The sequence below is a fragment of the Lethenteron reissneri genome, chromosome 61 (assembly GCF_015708825.2).
Source record: "Lethenteron reissneri isolate LAM-NWPU_2019-01 chromosome 61, ASM1570882v1, whole genome shotgun sequence".
NCBI lineage: Eukaryota > Metazoa > Chordata > Hyperoartia > Petromyzontiformes > Petromyzontidae > Lethenteron > Lethenteron reissneri.
Window position 1 is genome coordinate 3,201,670 of NC_083839.1, and position 23,236 is coordinate 3,224,905.

The 23,236-nt window shown below is 45.9% G+C and overlaps 1 protein-coding gene across 1 annotated transcript in view; it reads left to right on the plus strand.

The window, feature by feature from the left end:
* The window catches only part of LOC133358367 (growth/differentiation factor 8-like), a 67,621-nt gene that overhangs the window by 28,521 nt on the left and 15,864 nt on the right, over positions 1–23,236 (plus strand). The gene's annotated exons all lie outside the window — the stretch shown is intronic.

Sequence of the window (23,236 nt, forward strand, 5' to 3'; positions counted from 1 at the left end):
TTTGCACCACCCGACCCGGCAACCGCGAATTCTCCGTTACAAATATTTCGAGAATAATAATTGACGTGGGCCGAGAATGTTACGCACGCGCGCGGAATCTCTCCCCTCCGTGACTCCTGCTGTTTGGATATCCAGAACAAAACAACCACGACAGTAATAGCTGAAGCTTTCATTAGAATCGTAACCCCGAATCTACTGCTCAATCAACGCGCTCCGTGCGTTGTGGCCCCACTCTTCCACGCTCGCCAGACATCGCGAGAGAGGTTGCCCCACACTTTACCCCACCAGCCGACAACTGCTCATCGGCTAACCCTGGTTGTCACCCACACATATATGGCCCAACTCGGTCAGGTGTGCGATGCCGTGTCAGTATTTATTTACGTGTGTGTGTGGAACTTCTTCCGCATCGTACGTGGTCAACCGTGCGATTCGGAGGTGCGGGTGAACGACAACAAACTATGGGTCTCTGTGTGAGTCTATGGGTCTCTGTGTTAGTCTACGGGTCTCTGTGTTAGTCTACGGGTCTCTGTGTGAGTCTATGGGACTCTGTGTGGGTCTATGGGTCTCTGTGTGAGTCTATGGGTCTCTGTGTGAGTCTATGGGTTTCTGTGTGAGTCTATGAGTTTCTGTGTGAGTTTATGGGTCTATGTGTGAGTCTATGGGTCTCTGTGTGAGTCTATGGGTCTCTGTGTGAGTTTATGGGTCTCTGTGTGAGTCTATGGGTCTTTGTGTGAGTCTACGCGTCTCTGTGTTAGTCTATGGGTCTCTGTGTGAGTCTATGGGACTCTGTGTGAGTCTATGGGTCTCTATGTGAGTGTATGGGTCTCTGTGTGAGTCTATGGGACTCTGTGTGAGTTTATGATTCTATGTGTGAGTCTATGGGTCTCTGTGTGAGTATACGGGTCTCTGTGTGAGTTTATGGGTCTTTGTGTGAGTCTATGGGTCTCTGTATGAGTCTACGGGTCTCTGTGTGAGTCTATGGGTCTCTGTGTGAGTCTACGGGTCTCTGTGTGAGTTTATGGGTCTCTGTGTGAGTCTACGGGTCTCTGTGTGAGTATACGGGTCTCTGTGTGAGTTTATGGGTCTTTGTGTGAGTCTATGGGTGTCTGTATGAGTCTACGGGTCTCTGTGCGAGTCTATGGGTCTCTGTGTGAGTCTACGGGTCTCTGTGTGAGTCTATGGGTCTCTGTGTGAGTCTACGGGTCTCTGTGTGAGTCTATGGGTCTCTGTGTGAGTCTATTGGTCTCTGTGTGAGTTTATGGGTCGCTGTGTGAGTCTACGAGTCTCTGTGTGAGTCTATGGGTCTCTGTGTGAGTCTATGGGTCTCTGTGTGAGTCTACAGGTCTCTGTGCGAGTCTTTGGGTCTATGTGTGAGTCTATGGGTCGCTGTGTGAGTCTACGAGTCTCTGTGTGAGTCTATGGGTCTCTGTGTGAGTCTATGGGTCTCTGTGTGAGTCTATTGGTCTGTATGTGTATTGTTATCTGAATCAGTCTTGGGCCTCCCCTAGGTCGACTCAGCCTCAAATGAGGCGAACTTTTTGTACTCGCCAACCACCCCCTCGTGTACCGTGCCGGCCTTCATAGGTGCTCGCTAACAGCACTTGCCCCAAAAGTCTGTTAAGGCTTTATATACGGGAGATTATTTTCAGCTATGATTAAAAAAATTAATAGCACATCATCAACAAATATTCTTTATCGATACAGTCTTTGCCATAGTAATGTGGAATTTCCACAAACGGCTCAGAGGCCTGTGATTGTGAAAATGGCGGAAGACACATGGTCCCAAAAAATATCACATCATCAACAGATATTCTTTATCGATACAGTCTCTCGCCATAGTAATGTGGAATTTCCACAAACGGCTCAGGGGCCTGTGATTGTGAAAAGGGGGAAGACACATGGTCCCAAAAAAATAGCACATCATCAACAGATATTCTTTATCGATACAGTCTCTGCCATAGTAATGTGGAATTTCCACAAACGGCTCAGGGGCCTGTGATTGTGAAAAGGGGGAAGATACATGGTCCCAAAAAAATATCACATCATCAACAGATATTCTTTATCGATACAGTCTCTGCCATAGTAATGTGGAATTTCCACAAACGGCTCAGGGGCCTGTGATTGTCAAAATGGCGGAAGACACATGGTCCCAAAAAATAGCACATCATCAACAGATATTCTTTTTTTCCCTCTTCTTGGTTCTTTCGGTAAAGTCACGTAGACTGGAAATAATAAAATAATAAAATAAAACATAATAAAATAATTCTCACGACGTTTCGGCCACAACGCAAGCAGCCGTCCTCAGGTGAAGACCAGGTCTGTCGGGGAGACAGCGTCTGAATATTCTTTATCGATACATTCTCTGCCATAGTAATGTGGAATTTCCACAAACGGCTCAGGGACACGTGGCGTGTGCTGCTTTCCCTGCGTGCGGCTTTCATCCCCAGCGCGGTGGCAAAACTCACGACATCAACTCCCAACGTCGCGTCGTCGTCGTCGTTGATATTTCTCGAGCGGCTTCGCTCAAAGGTGCCCGATTGAACAAGAACGGTGGCTTAGAGAGCGGAGAGACCACCAGCCCCGCCTCGCTGTCAAGTCACATTCAACAAGGAGGGCGCCGTTGGTTATTTATTTATCTATCTATCGATTTCACGGGGATGCGCGAATCAAGTGAGACGTTATCCTCGGGCACGCGGTTTCTGGAGTGACGTGAGACACGGGGGGGTACGGGTGGGGGTGGGGGTGGTTAAACAGAATCAGAATATTTATACTGCAGGAGGAATCCGATGAGCTTTCAAGCGTTTTTCTCACAGATGTCCATGAGGGTCACGTGGTAAGAACGTTAGCACAACAAACGGTACACAAACCACGATCGGAGCGCAAAGTTTTGTAAAGCTAACAAATATAGATTGTTTATTTTTTTAAACACATACAAATAAAAACGAAACTATTGTTTTTGTCATCTGACCAGGCTAGTATTTGTGCAGCTTGGGGGAAAATGCTGTAAGTAGTGGGACACATGATTTGTGTTCTTGGATACATCGACCGCCGCATCTCTCGTACCTCTCTCCCAGACTCTACGCGCCTGCGGGCTTCTCGTTTGAGTCCAACTCGTACGCAATCATCCGTCTCTAAGTCACAAGGGCAGCTTGACAACTTGATGACGATAGCGTGTGCCGCAACGCAGCGACGCATGCGGCCAATACTTGATCCCACACAGGATGGAACAGGCGGGGATTAGTCCACTTGTTTCCAACCGACCACCCAACCACCACCATCCAACCACCCAACCACCTGGCACCACCACCATCACTCAATCACCACCACTCAACCACCACCACCACCACCATTCACCCAACCACCACCACCCAACAACCACCACCCAACCACCACCACCCAACCACCTGACACCACCACCATCCAACCACCACCACAACCTAACCACCACCACCACCACCATCACCCAACCACATGACACCAAGACCATCACACGTGTCGCGTTGTAGCCCGTGACAGACAACGTAAATGTGCCCAACGCATCAGCGATAGCTGCGGCCCACCGCTAAAGGCCGCTCGTTCCTTCACAACCCACGTGTTGAACTTCTTTCGTACCGTACGTAGCCGAACGAACCGACGGATATTCGATGCGTTTATCCACGGGGGCTGGCCTATGACCGAAACTGTTTCAACATTCCACGATTTATTTTTGTTTGTTTAATTAAATGAAGTTTGGCCTTGGCATGCAATGGGGTAGCAGGGTGGGGGGGTCAAACAAACAAAATAATCGAAAAAATCTGTAATTTGAGCGGGGTCAGTATCTGTTGTCACCGCCTAAAAAATGTTTTGATTATCACTTCATCATTCATTTCGGATACCCGCTTCCACCACTACCACCACCCACCCCCAACACCACCACCACCCACCCACAACACCACCACCCACCACCACCCACTCAACATTCACCCACCACCACCCACTCACCATTCACCAACCACCACCACCACCCACCCACAACACCACCACCCACCACCACCCACTCACCATTCACCCACCACCACCACCCACCCACAACACCACCACCCACCACCACCCACTCAACATTCACCCACCACCACCACCCACCCACAACACCACCACCCACTACCACCCACTCACCATTCACCTACCGAACACCCAGCACCCACCCACCCACCACCCACCCACAACACCACTACCCACCCACCAACACCAACCACCCACCACCACCCACCACCCACCCACCCACCCACCAACACCCACCACCCACCACCCACCACCACCACCTCTGTCCACCGGGCAGTAGGAAGCCGGCACAGCTGATCAATCGACAAGGTGGTGAGATGTTAACTACCTCGCCTGGTATACAGGAGGTCGTGGGTTCGATCCCGACCGTGACGCCTGCTGCTGTATATTTGAAGTTTGCGTGTCTCTCATCATCACGGTGGCTAGGAGATACTAACTACCTCGCCTGGTGTACAGGAGATCGTGGGTTCGATCCCGACCCTGACGCCTGCTGCTGTATATTTGGAGTTTGCGTGTCTCTCTCTCTCATCATCACGGTCGCTAGGAGATGTTAACTACCTCGCCTGGTATGCAGGAGGTCGTGGGTTCGATCCCGACCCTGACGCCTGCTGCTGTATATTTGAAGTTTGCGTGTCTCTCTCTCTCTCATCATCACGGTGGCTAGGCGATGCTAACTACCTCGCCTGGTGTACAGGAGATCGTGGGTTCGATTCCGACCCTGACGCCTGCTGCTGTATATTTGAAGTTTGCGTGTCTCTCTCTCTCTCATCATCATCACGGTGGCTAGGAGATGTTAACTACCTCGCCTGGTATGCAGGAGGCCGTGGGTTCGATCCCGACCCTGATGCCTGCTGTATATTTGAAGTTTGCGTGTCTCTCTCTCTCTCATGATCATCACGGTGGCTAGGAGATGTTAACTACCTCGCCTGGTCTACAGGAGGTCTTGGGTTCGATCCCAATCTCTCTCTCCGTGGGCGCGTGGATTTTTCTCCTGTTCCTCCGGTGTTTTTCCACTCCACATTGAGATTCAACGTCACGTGTTTCGAGTCTTTCGCTACTGTAACTTTCCACGTGATGATGATGATGATGACAAGCCTCCACTTCGTTGAGCGATCATTTGTGATAGCAAAGTGACTTCTGAAAAAGAGACACATAGCAGATCAGTGTGCTCTTACCTGGTTAAAAAAGAAAATTGTTTCGTTTGTTAGACCCAGGCTGAGATGAAGACCCTGCACACACACAGCCAGGACACTGCGCTGGAGTTGAAACTAATTATAACTATTTAAAACATTTGTTTTAATTTTACTCCCTGCGTGCCAATTTAAATCATTCCGTTCACCCAGCGGTCTCGTACGATACTCTTAAAACTATTTACTATTTTAATGTTACCAGGTAAGGTTCACTGAGCTGCGATGCAGTTCTCTTTCATGAGCGACCTGGCCACAAATGATAGCTCAACGAAGTGGGCTTATAATCATCATTATCATCATGTGGAAAGGTATCGCAGTCAAATACTCTAAACGCGTGATGTTGATTCTAAATGTTGAGGGAAAAAAACAGAGGACCTGGAGAAAAATCCACGCGAACCATGGTGAGAGAGAGAGAGTGACACGCAAACTCCAAATATACAGCTGCAGGCGTCAGGGTCGGGATCGAACCCACGACCTCCTGTATACCAGGCGAGGCAGTTAACATATCCTAGCCACCGTGATGATGATGAGAGAGAGAGACACACAAACTCCAAATATACAGCAGACGTCGTCAGGGTCAGGATCGAACCCACGACCTCCTGTATACCAGGCGAGGGAGTTAACATCTCCTAGCCACACCGAAGTTTGTCAATCGGGCAGGTCTCGTGGGGTGAGGTAAAATGTGGCTAACGCCCGACCTCCGCCCAACACGTCTGGCCAACGTGGAAGAGTAGGCCAAAAACCCTTGGAGAGGGTGGCGGCTCTCTGAACCTCCCCCGAGTGGACGCCCTTCCGCTGGCAGTGGTGGCATCAGCGAGACATTGCAGGGCTGCGCCTTTGGCCCTTGTATCGTGTTTTTTGTGTTGGTTGCAAACTTCTTGATAATTGATCATTGTTTTTTTAACCCTCTAATCTGGCAACAAAACTGACACCTTTTTTTACAAGGAGTCATGTTTGCATTGACCACAATACCTGCAGTCATAATGCAAACAAAAAACACAACTCTGATAATGTATGCACTGTCTTCTTGGTTCTTTCGGTAAAGTCACGTAGAAGGGAAGTAATAAAATAATAAAATAAAACATAATAAAACAATTCTCACGACGTTTCGGCCACAACGCAAGCAGCCGTCCTCAGGTGAAAACCAGGTCCGTCGAGGCGACAGAGTCTGAATGAAACAGCACACGGGCTTAGAGCATATATATAAGCTGGGCGCATTGACAAAGGAATTTGCATATCAACAGGAATTTAGCATATTTATGGGAAATGCAGGAATGTAATTAGTACTGCATATGCATGTGCATTATGCAGGATTAACAGCATCAAAGGGAGCTGCAGTTACTGCTGCTGCAGCAGTTGCTGCTGCTGCTGCAGTTTCTGCTGCTGCTGCAGTTGCTGCTGCTGCTGCAGTTGCTGCTGCTGCTGCACTTGCTGCTGCTGCTGCACTTGCTGCTGCTGCTGCACTTGCTGCTGCTGCTGCACTTGCTGCTGCTGCTGCAGTTGCTGCCTTATCCATTTTAATATAACACTATGTATTATTCTACCCACCCTAATGTGTATCATACTGCTATATGTTTACTGTACAATTACGACACCATACATTACTCTGCACACTGCACCATGCGGTCTGAAAGTCACCGTTAACGGTGACTTTCAGACCGCGTTCCACTCACTGGCATGGTGCAGTGTGCAGAGTAATGTATGGTGTCGTAATTGTACAGTAAACTTATAGCAGTATGATACACATTAGGGTGGGTAGAATAATACATAGTGTTATATTAAAATGGATAAGGCAGCAACTGCAGCAGCAGCAAGTGCAGCAGCAGCAGCAAGTGCAGCAGCAGCAGCAAGTGCCGCAGCAGCAGCAACTGCAGCAGCAGCAGCAACTGCAGCAGCAGCAGAAACTGCAGCAGCAGCAGCAACTGCTGCAGCAGCAGTAACTGCAGCTCCCTTTGATGCTGTTAATCCTGCATAATGCACATGCATATGCAGTACTAATTACATTCCTGCATTTCCCATAAATATGCTAAATTCCTGTTGATATGCAAATTCCTTTGTCAATGCGCCCAGCTTATATTTATGCTCTAAGCCCGTGTGCTGTTTCATTCAGACTCTGTCGCCTCGACGGACCTGGTTTTCACCTGAGGACGGCTGCTTGCGTTGTGGCCGAAACGTCGTGAGAATTGTTTTATTATGTTTTATTTTTATTATTTTATTACTTCCCTTCTACGTGACTTTACCGAAAGAACCAAGAAGATGAATCCCTGCAGTCACGAAAGCTTTAAATCGTATGCACTGTCCTTGAAGTTGATTGGTCCACACCCGAGACAACTTTTTAAGAGCCTAGTCTCACATGGTGTTGGACCAGATGATGCCACCTGCAGTCGTAATGCAAACAAAAAACTCAGTTTTGTTGCCAGATAAAAGGGTAAAAAACCAATGATCATATTTTTTCTCCTGGCAAATGAGGTTCCAATGATTTCGCTCAGCAAAGAGGTGACCTCGTCAGATGTCTTTGTTGGGATGACGATGTCGTGGGCACGTGGCCGTGATCACAACTCAACATTCTGTTGAGCTCTCCCACATCGGGGCGATCTGGGTTCAGGAGTTCGATACCCCGATGTGGAGGTCTTTTGCTGCTTTCTGTTGGCCAGGACGAGAGGGCTTCAGCAGAGATAGAGTTCGTGTCGTGTCGCTGTTCCTCCTCCTCCTCCTACTCCGTCGAAGGAGTCTCGATAGATCTCTTTACGTATCTGTGTGTGTCTATACGTTTACTCGATGGGTCCATAGTTTGGCTTGTGTGGTCACAATGGCACTGCTGTGCCTTGTGTTTAATGCATCTCTATGCGTCTCATTGTACACCTATGAGTCTCTACGTATCTCAATTTGTCCCTGTGTATATCTGTGTATAGCTCTGGCTTGCGTAAGGCCTCATGTTCAGCAGATGAATGCCATCGTGGAGGTTCTTCTGCTGCTGCTGGATACGACGAGAGGGCTTCAGCAGAGAGAGAGAGTTCGTGTCGTGTCGCCGTTCCTCTTCTTCAGTGGGTTTAGCCTATGGGTCCATAGTTTGGGGTTGTTTGGCCACAAACGCACCACCTTGGCTTGAATGTAATGTATCTCTATGGGTCTTTATGAGTCTCAATGGGTATCTATGAGTGAATGAGTCTCTATGAGTCTCTATGGGTCTCTATGCGTCTATATGGGTATCTATGGGTCTCTATGGGTCTCTATGAGTCTCTATGGGTCTATATGGGTGTCTATGGGTCTCTATGGGTCTCTATGAGTCTCTATGGGTCTATATGGGTGTCTATGGGTCTCTCTGTATATCTAAGAGACTACACGGGTCCCAGAGTGGGTCGTATTTGATGTATCTCTATGGGTATGTATGAGTCTTTATGGGTCTCTATCAGTCTCTATGGGTCTATATGGGTATCTATGGGTCTATATGGGTCTATATGGGTCTCTGAGTCTATATGGGTCTCTATGAGTCTCTATGAGTCTCTATGGGTCTCTATGAGTCTCTATGGGTCTATATAGGTATCTATGGGTCTATATGGGTCTCTGAGTCTGTATGGGTCTCTATGAGTCTCTATGGGTCTCTATGAGTCTCTATGGGTCTATATGGGTCTCCGAGTCTATATGGGTCTCTATGAGTCTCTATGAGTCTCTATGGGTCTATATGGGTATCTATGGGTCTATATGGATCTCTGAGTCTATATGGGTCTCTATGAAGTCTCTATGAGTCTCTATGGGTCTCTATGAGTCTCTATGGGTCTCTATGAGTCTCTATGGGTCTCTATGGGTCTCTATGGGTCTATATGGGTATCTATGGGTCTATATGGGTCTCTGAGTCTATATGGGTCTCTATGAGTTTCTATGAGTCTCTATGGGTCTCTATGAGTCTCTATGAGTCTCTATGGGCTCCGATAGTTTGCGTCGCAAGACCACAATGGCACCCACCATGGCTCGCGTCTTGAACACAACAAGGCCCCATTCAGGAAGGAGGCGCCACGGAACGCAGCATGGTACCCGGCCGCGACTACTCTAATGATGTTGGTGGAGGTGGTGGTGTGTTGGTGAGGTGGTGGTGTGGTGGTTGGAGCTGGTGTGGTGGTGAGGTGGTAGTGGTAGGGGTGGGGTGGTGGTGGGGTAGGTGGGTGGTGTGGGGGTAGGGGTGGTGTGGTGGTGGGGTAGGTGGGTGGTGTGGGTGGTGTGAGTGGTTTGGTGGTGGTGTGTTGGTAGGGGTGGTGTGGGGGTAGGGGTGGTTGTGGGGGTGGTGGGGGTGGTGTGGTGTTGTGAGTGGTGGGGCTGGTGTGGTGGTGGCTGTGGTGGCGGTGGTAGGGGTGGTGTGGTGGTGGAGGTGGTGAGGTGGTGTGGGTGGTGGTGTTGTGTTGGTAGGGGTGGTGAGGTGGTAGGGGTGGTAGTGTGGGTGGGGGAGGTGGTGTGTGTGGTGTGGGTGGTTGGGTAGGTGGGATGGTGGGGGTAGTGTGGTGGTGGAGGTGGTGAGGTGGTATGGGTGGTGGTGTTGTGTTGGTATGGGTGGTGAGGTGGTAGGGGTGGTGGTGGGGGTGGTGGGGCTGGTGTGTTGGTAGGGGTGGTGAGGTGGTGAGGTGGTAGGAGTGGTTGTGTGGGTGGTAGGGGTGGTGTGGTGGTGGAGGTGGGGGAGGTGGTGTGGGTGGTGGGGTAGGTGGGGTGGTGTGTGTGGTGTGGGGGTGATGTGTTGGTAGGGGTGGTGAGGTGGTAGGGGTGGTGTGGTAGTGGAGGTGGTGGGGTGGTGAGGTGGTAGGGGTGGTGTGGTAGTGGAGGTGGTGGAGGTGGTGAGGTGGTAGTGGAGGTGGTGAGGTGGTGGTGTTGTGTTGGTAGGGGTGGTTAGGTGCTAGGAGTGGTTGTGGGGGTGGTGTGAGTGGAGTGTCGATGGTGGGGGAAACATCGATCGGAGCTGCATGGGGCCGAGCATCAGCATCGATACCAGAATCTGTATTAATCCTGGAGGAATCGGATGAGCTATGAAGCTCTTTGTTTCACGGGTGTCCCCAGTAGAGGCACGTGGTAAGCACGTTACAACAACAAACAATACCACAACACGATATGAGTGCAAAGTACGAGAAAGGTATACAAATCACCCAAACACCAACAAACACAACAACTAAACCATCGCCATCATACCAGGCAAAGCCCCACTGAGGCATTCACTTATGTTTCAGAAGAGACCTGCCCCACCACAAATGACAGCTCAACAGAGTGGCTACATCATTGAGACCACGCACAAAAAATCATCGAAACCATCTCAATGTGCACTAAATGTGGAGGGATCAGTCGTGTAGCCCGTAACAGACTGCTGGGGGCAGGTGCTGTTAGCGCGTAGCAGCCACCCTTGAAGGCCGGCACGGCACACGAGAGGCAGAGGTCACAATCGGGTACCCGATACCCGTACCCTACCCGATACCCGGCTACGCGTACCCGGGTACGGGTAGCCGTTTGCGACCCTGGTGCGGCCGGGTACGGGTACGGGTAGGCCGTGAGTCACTGGTGAGTCACCGTTTGTCACTCATTTCCCAACGTCTTGTCTCTTCTCACAATTCAAATCCCAGAGGTCGTAATCGGGTACCCGATACCCGTACCCTACCCGATACCCGTCCGGGTACGGGTAGCCGGGTATCGGGTAGGGTACGGGTACGGGTACCCGATTGCGACCCTGGTGCGGCCGGGTACGGGTAACGGGTAAGGAATCAAAACCCGTTTGCGACCTCTGACGAAAGGGTGGGTGGCAACGTTTTCCTGTGAAGATGATGATGATGATAAGTCCACTTCGCTGAGATATTATTTGCGGTGGCCAGGCCGCTTCTGAAAAAGAGCGACGCAGCAGCAGCAGCGGTTCAATGGGGCCTGTGCCTGGTAACATAAAAATAGTGAATAGTTTTAAGAGTGAGAATAGGTTTCCCATTTTTTTACACGCGTTTTGTTAACTCACTCTGCCTGTTGTTGTTGTTGTATCCTCAAATCTTGTAACTTAAATTTTACCCACTTCCCAATGTGGTATCGACTGCAAACTGAGTATACTTATGTCATACAGATGACAATACTATATTCTATCATAAAAAATTGTAAAACACGTATTTTAAAACATTATTTTTTATATGTTATGCTTCGGCTTGGCTCTAATTGTTCACGCTCAACTGACGTTGGCTGTAATTGGCCACGGTCCCTTACGTTGTGGCAAGCCTCGGGGCCACTTCCTGGAGTCGTGGAGTTCTTCCATTACTAGTACGCTACATTTCATTAAAGCGCGTTTTTAAAAAAGTTTTTTAAAATATATATTACTTATTCTGGCAACAAAACAGGTGTTAAGATGTAAAAACACCAAACTGAAATCTTCTACAAGGAATCATGTCCGCATTAACCACAACACTTGTGGTCAGAATGCAAACCAAAAAAACACACTCTGAAAATATATGCATTGTCTTTTAAACTGTTTGGTCCACACCAGAGACAGCTTTCTTTTGAGCCTCGTCTCAATTGGTGCTAGACCAGAGGACGCCAAAAGGCGTACAGCTCAAAGACAAAGCCACTATCAGAGTAATGAGAGCTATTCTCATATTTTAGTACTGGGAAAGGAGGTCCCATGATGCAGTTTTAAGAGTATCGTACGAGACCACTGGGCGGACGGAATGATTTAAATTGGCACTCAGGGAGTAAAATTAAAACAAATGTTTTAAATAGTTGTAATTAGTTTCAACTCCAGCGCAGCGTCCTGGCTGTGGTGTGTGCAGGGACTTCATCTCAGCCTGGGTCTGTCAAACAAACGAAACGATTTTTAGTTTCATATTCTTAGGTGTTTTCGGTAAAGTCACGTAGGTAAAAACATTAAAAAGTAAAATAAAATAAAAATCACGACGTTTCGGAGGCAACACAAGCTTCCGTCTTCAGGTGGTACCGTCACAGCCACGACAGCTGTATCAAGTAAATGAGAGACTGCAGAAGCTACCACTCCGTTTATATAATGGTTGGAGAAGGTGGTGGGGCAAGGGCCGCATACTTTTATTTTATTTTACTTTTTAATGTTTTTACCTACGTGACTTTACCGAAAAAAAACCTAAGAATATGAATCATTGCAGTCACGAAAGCTTCAAATCTAGGATTTTAAGTTTATTTTACCAGGTAAGGAAGCACCGAGCTGCTTTTTTTTCAGAAGCGGCCTTGAACGAAGTGGGATTATTGTCATCACCGCGTGGGAAGTTGCAGTGGCCAAAAACTATAAAAGGCGTGATGTTGGTTCTAAATGTGGAGTTGAAAACAAACGGAGGACCCAGAGAAAAATCCATGCGACTGCGGTGAGAGAGAGAGAGACACGCAAATTCCAAATATACAGCAGCAGGCGTCAGGGTCGGGGTCGAGATCGAATCACGCCCTCCTGTATACCAGGCGAGGTAGTTAACATCTCCGAGCCACCGTGATGATGATGAGAGAAAGAAAGAGGGACGCAAACTTCAAATATACAGCAGGCGTCAGGGTCGTGATGGAACCGACGATCTCCTGTACACCAGGCGAGATAGTTAACATCTCCTAGCCACCGTGATGATGATGAGAGAGAGACACGCAAACTCCAAATATACAGCAGCAGGCGTCAGGGTTGGGATCGAACCCACGATCTCCTGCATACCAGGCGAGGTAGATAACATCACCACCACCGTTTCGCCCCTTCAATACATTAATCAAGTATATCAGTTCAAAGTGCACCATCAATCCTAAGTTTCGGTGGGGGGTGTAGTCTAAAGGTGGTTGTTGAGGTTCCTGTGATCAACACAACGGGGGCACAGACACAGTGGGTTGCCTGAACACCCCCATCCCTCCTTTATGTAGAGGCAATGGTTTTCTATGTGGAGTCTGTGGGTCTCTATATCAGTCTATGGGTCTCTGTGTGGAGTGTATGGGCCTCTGTGTGGAGTCTATGGGTCTCTGTGTGAGTCTATGGGTCTCTGAGTGAGTCTATGGGTCTCTATATCAGTCTATGGGCCTCTGTGTGAGTCTATGGGTCTTTATGTGAGTCTATGGGTCTCTATATCAGTCTATGGGCCTCTGTGTGGAGTGTATGGGTCTTTATGCGAGTCTATGGGCCAAAGCGATAATCTATGGGTCTTTGTGTGAGTCGATGGGTCTCTATGTGAGTCTATGGGACTCTGTGTGGAGTAAATGGGGTTTACGCGAGTCTATGGGCCAAAGCGAGTATCTTCGGGTCTTTGTGTGAGTCGATGGGTCTCTATGTGAGTCGATGGGTGTATGTGTGAGTCTATCTATGTTTTATGTACGTTGAACTTCTTTTGCACCGTACGTAGCCAACCGTGCTAATCGGAGGTGCGGGGGAAAGAAAACAAACCAAACACAAAAAGCAAATCTCAAGAAATTAGTTTGACAATCCAGATGATGGTGTAAAAGTGCATAGCTCCCAGTGGCTTTCTAACATCGGAAGGAGGAGCGCGTCTGAAAGCCCCGCGCAATTCGGTGATGTCCGTATTTGTTTGATGGCTTAGCAGCCAAAAGACACCGCTGTTCGTTCTTGGTTCTTTCGGTAAAGTTACGTAGAATGGAAATAAGGACGGCTGCTTGCGTTGTGGCCGAAACGTCGTGAGAATTATTTTACATTCTTGGTTTTTTCGGTAAAGTCACGTAGAAGGGTAGGAATAAAATAATAAAAATAAAACATAATAAAATCATTCTCACGACGTTTCGGCCACAACGCAAGCAGCCGTCCTCAGGTGGAGAACAGGTCCGTCAAGTAGACAGTCTGAATGGCACGCCCCAGGCTTGGAGCGACTATTTATGCTGGGAAGGAGGAGCGAAGAGCGTCTTGACAAAATAGTTTGCATATCAAGAGGAATTTAGCATATTTATGGGAAATGCAGATATGCGATTGTTTTATTTTTATTATTTTATCACTTCCCTTCTACGTGACTTTACCGAAAGAACCAAGAAGATGAATCCCTGCAGTCACGAAAGCTTTAAATCGAAATTATTTTATAATGTTTTATTATTATTATTATTTAATTATTTCTCTTCTACGTGACTTTACCGAAAGAACCAAGAAGATGAATCCCTGCAGTCACGAAAGCTTTAAATCGAAAGCACGCTGTTGTTGCTGCTGCTGCCAGGATGTCGCGTGATGATGGTTGTATAGCTCCCAGACGAGATCGGAAGCGAGGTATTTGTGGTTCACTTGTGACGAGTACTGTGTGTGTGTGTAACGAGTGCGAGATGTGGCTGAGAGACACCCACGATATTCTGGATTTTTTTTTTAAATAACAACAAAATTTCCCGGTATATTGCAGCGTTTTTCTCCCTTCGACAAGGTGTCGATCGTCTTGATGATGGAACCTTTTGGTGCACATCAGCGCACAAGCAGCAGGCTCAGTGCTTGACTAGTAGCTAGGGGCATTTCATATAATTACAGTATAGAAAAATAGCTACGTATCATGCAATACGTCTTTATGGAACACTTGTTTGCTTGTGTCAAAAGTGTAAAAAACCAAGAAGTAGGTGTATACCAGCGGTCGGGAACCTATGGCTCGCGAGCCATATATGGCTCTTCTGGTGACAGCATATGGCTCCCAGACAATTTTGAGTTTAAAAAAATAATAATAATAAAAAAAAATCAGTTTGGAACTGATTTTAAAATACTTGTGATATTGCTTAATAATAGTGTGTCATTTTAAAGTAAACAGAAATTAGTTTTGAAGATAAAATTTCTCGGGTCACGGATCCCGTGACCAGAAGTCGCATTAAAAGTAAGACATTTAATTTATTATACGTTAAAAATACTATATGGCTCTCAATGAAATATATTTAGAATTATTTGGCTTTTATGGCTCTCCCAGTCAAAAAGATTCCCGACCCCTGGTGTATACCCTTTCTGGCAATAAAACAGGTGTTAAGATTTTATTTCGATTTAAAGCTTTCGTGACTGCAGGGATTCATCTTCTTGGTTCTTTCGGTAAAGTCACGTAGAAGGGAAGTAATAAAATAATAAAAATAAAGCATAATGACATATTATTTTATTATGTTAAATTTGTATTATTTTATTATTTCCCTTCTACGTGACTTTACCGAAAAAACCAACAAGAGGTGTTAAGATGTTCAAACACCCGATGGATACCCTTTTCAAGGCATCAAGTCGGCATTAATCACAAATTACCCGTGGCAAAACGGAATTTGCAACCCAGAGGAAGACCCACCCCACCGCGAGCGGGAGAGGTTCTATCGGAGGCTGTGGTCATCACCCTTAGGGGGGGGGGAGGGGGGCTCGTTCCCCGAGCCTCAGTGGTCGCAGTTGTCGAGATTTTCTGCTGTCTGTACAAGTTGCGAATTGCGTAGTAGTCGTAGTATCATTTACTCTGGGGTTCGGTGGTGCAGTGGTTAGCACGCTGCCCTACGAAGCGGGCAACGATTATCTGAGTCGGTCCTGGGCCCTCTCGATGCCAACTCACCCGCAAATGGGTACCTGGTGTACTACAATGTGTAAACATTGTCCACGAGGGAGACAAAGGGGGCCGGGCGTGGTGCTGGCCACTCACCCACCCTCCCCTCCATTGCGTACCGTGCCGGCATTCATCGGTAGCAGCACTTGCCCCAACAGTCTGTTAAAGCTACACGGGGGATCTTTGTCTCTTTTTGTAGCATCACTCCGGCGTCCCGAGCTGGACGGCCGTGGAGGAGATGGAGCGATGAAATCCGTTCCGTGTTCTTGGCGGTGGCGGCTTGGGGAGGCACAGCAAAATAACTGCTGTGCCTTTTTTACACCTGATGAAGGAAGCTTATGTTGCCTCCGAAACGTCGTGATATATTATTGTATTTCCACTATTATTATTTCTATAAATTGTATTACTTATTTTTATTTTTACCTACGTGACTTTATGGAAAAAACCTAAGACTATTTACCTGGATAAATAAAATAACGAACGTAGTTTCAACATGATTCGAAAGCTTTCGTGACCGCAGGGATTACTCTTTGGTTCTTTCGGTAAAGTAACGTAGAAATAAAATAAAAAAATAAAATAAATACATTTATTTTCCCTCGACATGACTTTACCGAAAGAAGCAAAGAGAACATGTTTAAACTTTTTAGTTTGAGTGAACCACTTTGGAGAATAACTTTAATCATCGTTCTGACTACATTACAGCCATTCTCAATCCACCTACTGGTGAATGAAGCCCATCCCGTGCCATGGGCGGTGATTTTGACCATACTTTACCACGATGGTGAGGTTGGGGGGACGGAGATACCAGGAACGGCTCCCAGGTAAAGCTCAGGGAACAGATTGAAAACTCTTTTCTTTAGAACTGCTTTTGTGTGCGTTTAGCTTGTTGGCTCCGTATGGTGCAAAAGAAGTTTAACATACATACGTACATACAACATGCTCAACAGGTCTCGTAAGAGTCTCATGTTCTCCTCTTTGAAGCAGATTCAAATGATAAGAATCAAACATTTTTCTTAGGTTTTTTCGGTAAAGTCACGTAGGTAAAAACATTATTTCAACCGTGATGACGGTTACAAACTGAGTAACCATTGGAAAGATGTGATTAACCATGCAAAAAAGATTTAACTACACTTATTTGCCAATCTTATTTGACAGACAACCAAAACAGTTTTACCATGTCGAGTAGTGGTCTCCCTGTTACAGGTTGAGTCACAAACCGCACCTCTCCATAACAAAGGCTCAGCCTTTGTTATGCAGTCTATTCTTAGTCTTAAGCCTCACCTTACCATATTAATAATAAGTATGCGGCCCTTGCCCCACCACCTTCTCCAACCATTATATAAACGGAGTGGTAGCTTCTGCAATCTCTCATTTACTTGATACAGCTGTCGTGGCTGTGACGGTACCACCTGAAGACGGAAGCTTGTGTTGCCTCCGAAACGTCGTGATTTTATTTTATTTTACTTTTTAATGTTTTTACCTACGTGACTTTACCGAAAAAACCTAAGAATATGAATCATTGCAGTCACGAAAGCTTTAAAACTAGAATCAAACATTTGATTCATTTTCTGTGATATTCCATTTGTCATTGATGCATCATCATAAGATTTTAAAAAACTCAACAATTTGAAAGTAGAGATCACTTCTGCTCTGAAGGAGGGTCATTGCCCGAAACGGTCGCCTTATATTTATATTTAGATTCCTTTTAGGGCAGTGTTGTTGACGAATACGTTGAGAATTAGACAACGATAATTTCAGGTTTGGGGGAAACAGGTCAGGGGGAGTGGTGGCGCAGCGGTTAGCACACTGCACTGCGGACCCACTAGTAACGAATTGGCCACGTTCTGTTTACGTGACAAACTTTACTAATTGGCTGCGTCGGGTGGTGGCGGGTTTAACGACACATTTATATATTTACGCGATCTAACGCCCCAACCAAAAAAAAAACCTGTATTATGAATGATATTGGTCGCAAAAGCTTACGAATTAAACTATTATTTATTCCGAGTTCAAGCTTTCGTGACTGCAGGGATTCATCTTCTTGGTTCTTTCGGTAAAGTCACGTAGAAGGGAAGTAATAAAATAATAAAAATAAAACATAATAAAATAATTCTCACTTATTTTATTATGTTTTATTTTTATTATTTTATTACTTCCCTTCTACGTGACTTTACCGAAAGAACCAAGAATATATTATTTATTCGTCTAGATGTTAAAATCGGTGCAACAACAATTAAAAAACAACAACCTGTCCTTACTGGATCACTATCAACACACTGTCAACACTTTCTGTATCAATTCCTTTTGGCGGAAACCGAGTTGGCGACACGCAGCAAACCCTGGCCAAACAGCCGAGGAGACGCAAAATGTGATTTACTTATCGATGTAAGGCTCCGATGTGCGTGTCCATGACACCCTCCTTCCATCCGACACGGATGAATAGATAAGAGTCATATTGTTTGAGTCTTTCGGTAAAGTCACGTAGATAGGTAAAAAAAAATAACAACAAAAAACTGCAACGTTTCGATCACAACACAAGCAATCGTTTTTTTCCCTTCTGTTAACGATTGCTTGCGTTGTGATCGAAACGTCGTAGTTTTATGATTATTTGCTTGAACCTATCTACGTGACTTTACCGAAAGACCCAAACAATATTAATTCCTGCAGTCACGAAAGCTTTAAGTCAAGATCTAGATAAGAGTCGTCACGTGAGCGATGACGCCAGCCGACAGCTGTTTCAGCACCACGCGCTCCATGGACAGCAACATGCAGAGACGTCTCCGCTCATAGTTACTCAACTAGATTGAACGTTTAACTGTTTTAGTAGCTTTTTTCAGAAGCGACTCTGGCCATCGCAAGTAATAGCTCAACGAAGTGGGCTCATCGTCATCATGTGGACATTCATAGCAGCCGAATCACCCTGAACGCGTGACGTCGATCCGAAATGTGGAGGGAAAAGCGGAGATCCCGGAGAAAAATCCACGCGACCACAGGGAGTGGGACGGACAGGCAAACTCCAAATATACAGCAGCAGGCGTCAGGGTCGGTATCGAACCCACGACCTGTTGTATACCAGGCGAGGTAGTTAACATCTCCTAGCCACCGTGATGATGAGAGAGACAGAGAGACATGCAAACTCAAAATATACAGCAGGCGTCAGCAGTCGGTATCGAACCCACGACCTGTTGTATACCAGGCGAGGTAGTTAACATCTCCTAGCCACCGTGATGATGAGAGAGACAGAGAGACATGCAAACTCAAAATATACAGCAGGCGTCAGCAGTCGGTATCGAACCCACGACCTGTTGTATACCAGGCGAGGTAGTTATCATCTCCTAGCCACCGTGATGATGATGAGAGAGAGACACGCAAACTCCAAATATACAGCAGCAGGCGTCAGGTTCGGGATCGAACTCATGCCCTCCTGTATACCAGGCGAGGTAGTTATCATCTCCTAGCCACCGTGATGATGAGAGAGAGACACGCAAACTCCAAATATACAGCAGCAGGCGTCAGGTTCGGGATCGAACTCATGCCCTCCTGTATACCAGGCGAGGTAGTTAACATCTCCTAGCCACCGTGATGATAATGAGAGAGAGAGACACGCAAACTCCAAATATACAACAGCAGGCATCGTCAGGGTCGGGATCGAACCCACGACCTGCTGTATACCAGGCGAGGGAGTTAACATCTCCTAGCCACCGTGATGATGATGATGAGAGAGAGAGACACGCAAACTCCAAATATACAGCAGCAGGCGTCAGGGTCGGGATCGAACTCACGACCTCCTGTACACCAGGCGAGGTAGTTAACATCTCCTAGCCACCGTGATGATGACACAGAGAGACACGCAAACTCCAAACATACGCAGGCGTCAGGGTCTGGATGGAATCCACGACCTCCTGCATACCAGGCGAGGTAGTTAACATCTCCTAGCTTGTGATAACGCTCTCCAGCAACGCACCGGGGTTGTCGCTTCGCCGAAGCAGAAACAACTCGGACGGGGTTGCTCACCACGTGACAACTTTATCTATTCGGCCGCGCCGTGTGGTGGAGGGGGAGGAGGATGCACGACACACAACGTCGGCTTAGTAACTCTCGCGCGAGCGCGGCGGCGGCGGCGATCCGTCCCGACGAAAATCAACGGCGAGTGGTGAACCTTCGGCCGGCGGGAGCTTTACGCGAGATCACCTGGCGAAGCCGGCTTCATCACGGGGCAGCCCGCTTAGATTCCCACCCCCACACCCCCACCCACTCGCCCACCACGAGCATTGCCGATTTCGACAAACGGCGCTTTCACTTGGAGGGTACCGGCGCAGCGACGGGGAACTTTTAGATCATCTCGAGTAGTAAGACCTTTTATTGCAGCCTTGCACCCACAAGGGTTCTAAATCGTTACATTGTTGTTGTTTTCCCCTTTTTTCTGGCAACAAAACTGAAATCTTTTTACGAGGATTCATGTCTGCATTAACCACAATGCTTGCAGTCAAATGCAAACAAAAAAAACACTATGATAATATATTGCCATTGTCCTTGAAACTGATTGATCCACAGCAAGGGACTTCTTTCTTTTGAGAGCCTCGACCCAATCGGTGCTCGACCAGAGGACGCCAAAAGGCGTACAGGGACAGTGCATATATTATCATAGTGTGTTTTTTGTTTGCATTTGACTGCAAGTATTGTGGTTAATGCAGACGTGAATCCTCGTAAAAAGGTTTCAGTTGTGTTGCCAGAAAACAGGGGGAAACCCCTATTATCATATTTTGGTACTGGCAAAGGAGGTCCAATGATATATTATTGTTGTTGTTTCGTTAATAAAGACGTCGGGTTTGATGAAACAAAGTAAGTTGTACTTCGCCTTGATCCAAGGCGCTTTGCGAGGGTTATGAGTGGTAGAGTGAGGGTAGCTAAAAGGTGGCGTGGTGAATAGGGATTGGGGGGGGGGGGGGGTTAGTGGCTACATGAATTACTGTAGGGGCGGGGGTGCCTAGGGATGGAGGAAGCATGGGCCAGGGAGAATAGGCTGAACCGATACTGAATTTCTGGTTTCGGCCGAAACCGAAATAAAAAAATGGACTTTTGACCGAAACCGAAACTATACCGAGAGATTTTTCGATTTAAAGCTTTCGTGACTGCAGGGATTCATCTTCTTGGTTCTTTCGGTAAAGTCACGTAGAAGGGATATAATAAAATAATAAAAATACAACATTATAAAATATAATAAAATTTCGATTTAAAGCTTTCGTGACTGCAGGGATTCATCTTCTTGGTTCTTTCGGTAAAGTCACGTAGAAGGGAAATAATAAAATAATAAAAATACAACATTATAAAATATGATAAAATTTCGATTTAAAGCTTTCGTGACTGCAGGGATTCATCTTCTTGGTTCTTTCGGTAAAGTCACGTAGAAGGAAAATAATAAAATAAAAAAAATACAACATAATAAAATATAATAAAATTTCGATTTAAAGCTTTCGTGACTGCAGGGATTCATCTTTTTGGTTCTTTCGGTAAAGTCACGTAGAAGGGATATAATAAAATAAAAAAAATACAACATAATAAAATATAATAAAATTTCGATTTAAAGCTTTCGTGACTGCAGGGATTCATCTTCTTGGTTCTTTCGGTAAAGTCACGTAGAAGGGATATAATAAAATAATAAAAATACAACATAATAAAATATAATAAAATTTCGATTTAAAGCTTTCGTGACTGCAGGGATTCATCTTTTTGGTTATTTCGGTAAAGTCACGTAGAAGGGAAATAATAAAATAATAAAAATACAACATTATAAAATATGATAAAATTTCGATTTAAAGCTTTCGTGACTGCAGGGATTCATCTTCTTGGTTCTTTCGGTAAAGTCACGTAGAAGGAAAATAATAAAATAAAAAAAATACAACATAATAAAATATAATAAAATTTCGATTTAAAGCTTTCGTGACTGCAGGGATTCATCTTTTTGGTTCTTTCGGTAAAGTCACGTAGAAGGGAAATAATAAAATAATAAAAATACAACATAATAAAATATAATAAAATTTCGATTTAAAGCTTTCGTGACTGCAGGGATTCATCTTCTTGGTTCTTTCGGTAAAGTCACGTAGAATGGGAATAATAAAATAATTTAATAAAACATAATAAAATAATTCTCACGACGTTTCGGCCGCAACGCAAGCAGCCGTCTTCAGGTGAAGACCAGGTCTGTCGGAAAGACAGCGTCTGACCTAGTCTTCACCTGAGGACGGCTGCTTGCGTTGTGGCCGAAACGTCGTGAGAATTATTTTATTATGTTTTATTTTATTATTTTATTATTTCCATTCTACGTGACTTTACCGACAGAACCAAGAAGATGATGGGGATGGTTAGTGTTGTATTTGTACGTGTGTGGGTGATTTGTTTATTTTCTTTATACTTCGTTGTAACGTTCTCACCCCGTGGCCCCTGACTGGGACATCTGTGACAAAAGGGTGCCGTCCATAAATGACGTCACGCACCTAGGGGATTGAGGGGGCGGGGTCAGACATTTGTGACGATGTGTGACGAGGGGGTGGGGTGTGTTTGAGAAATGTGATGTCACGTAAAATGCACAACTTTAAATAAATATAGTCAACACGTTCTACTTAATTAAATAGACTTTTTAAATAAATGTTTTCTCCTACAACATTAGAATGCAGCGCCACATTAAATGCGCACTACAATGGTAACACTGGTTAACACACTTTTTCTGGCATAAGGTATTCCAACGAGTTTTAAGGTAATTTTGGGGTGCTGATTCCAAATCTGGCATCAGTTTTGTCTATCACATCAGATTTTTGAGATATCAAATATAGCATTTTCAAGAAAAACTGCAGAAGAAAAATATTAAATAAATGTGTATATCTACATAAAATGATATTGCAAACACACTATCCTAAAAATACAGCACCATATTGTAACACTAAAGCAGTCACTGACTCGCAACAACTTGCACTCATAAGTGACAGAGCTAATTTCGGGTAAAATCAATGAAAATGGGGTATGCCGATAGCATAAAAATGAGATGTGATAGAGCAACTCTGAGATCAGATTTGGAATCAGCACCCTGAAATTAGTCTAAAACAGCTGCAAAAGTCCAGGCCAGAATTTTTTTTTTGTTGACCAGTGTTTTAGTTTCAAGCGATTTGAAGCATGTTTTTTTGGTGGGGGGGGGGGGGGGGGGGCAGAGCTTTGTGACGTCATATTTGAGGGGGGGGGGGATCTGACTCTTTGTGACGTCGTGTGACGAAAGGGGAGGGAGGTGGGGGGTGTGAAAAAATCGTCCAAAATCGCGTGACGTCATTTACGGACGACCCCAAAGAGTTTCGATGTAAAGCTTTCGTGACTGCAGGGATTCATCTTCTTGGTTCTTTCGGTAAAGTCACGTAGAAGGGATATAATAAAATAATAAAAATACAACATTATAAAATATAATAAAATTTCGATTTAAAGCTTTCGTGACTGCAGGGATGCATCTTCTTGGTTCTTTCGGTAAAGTCACGTAGAAGGGAAATAATA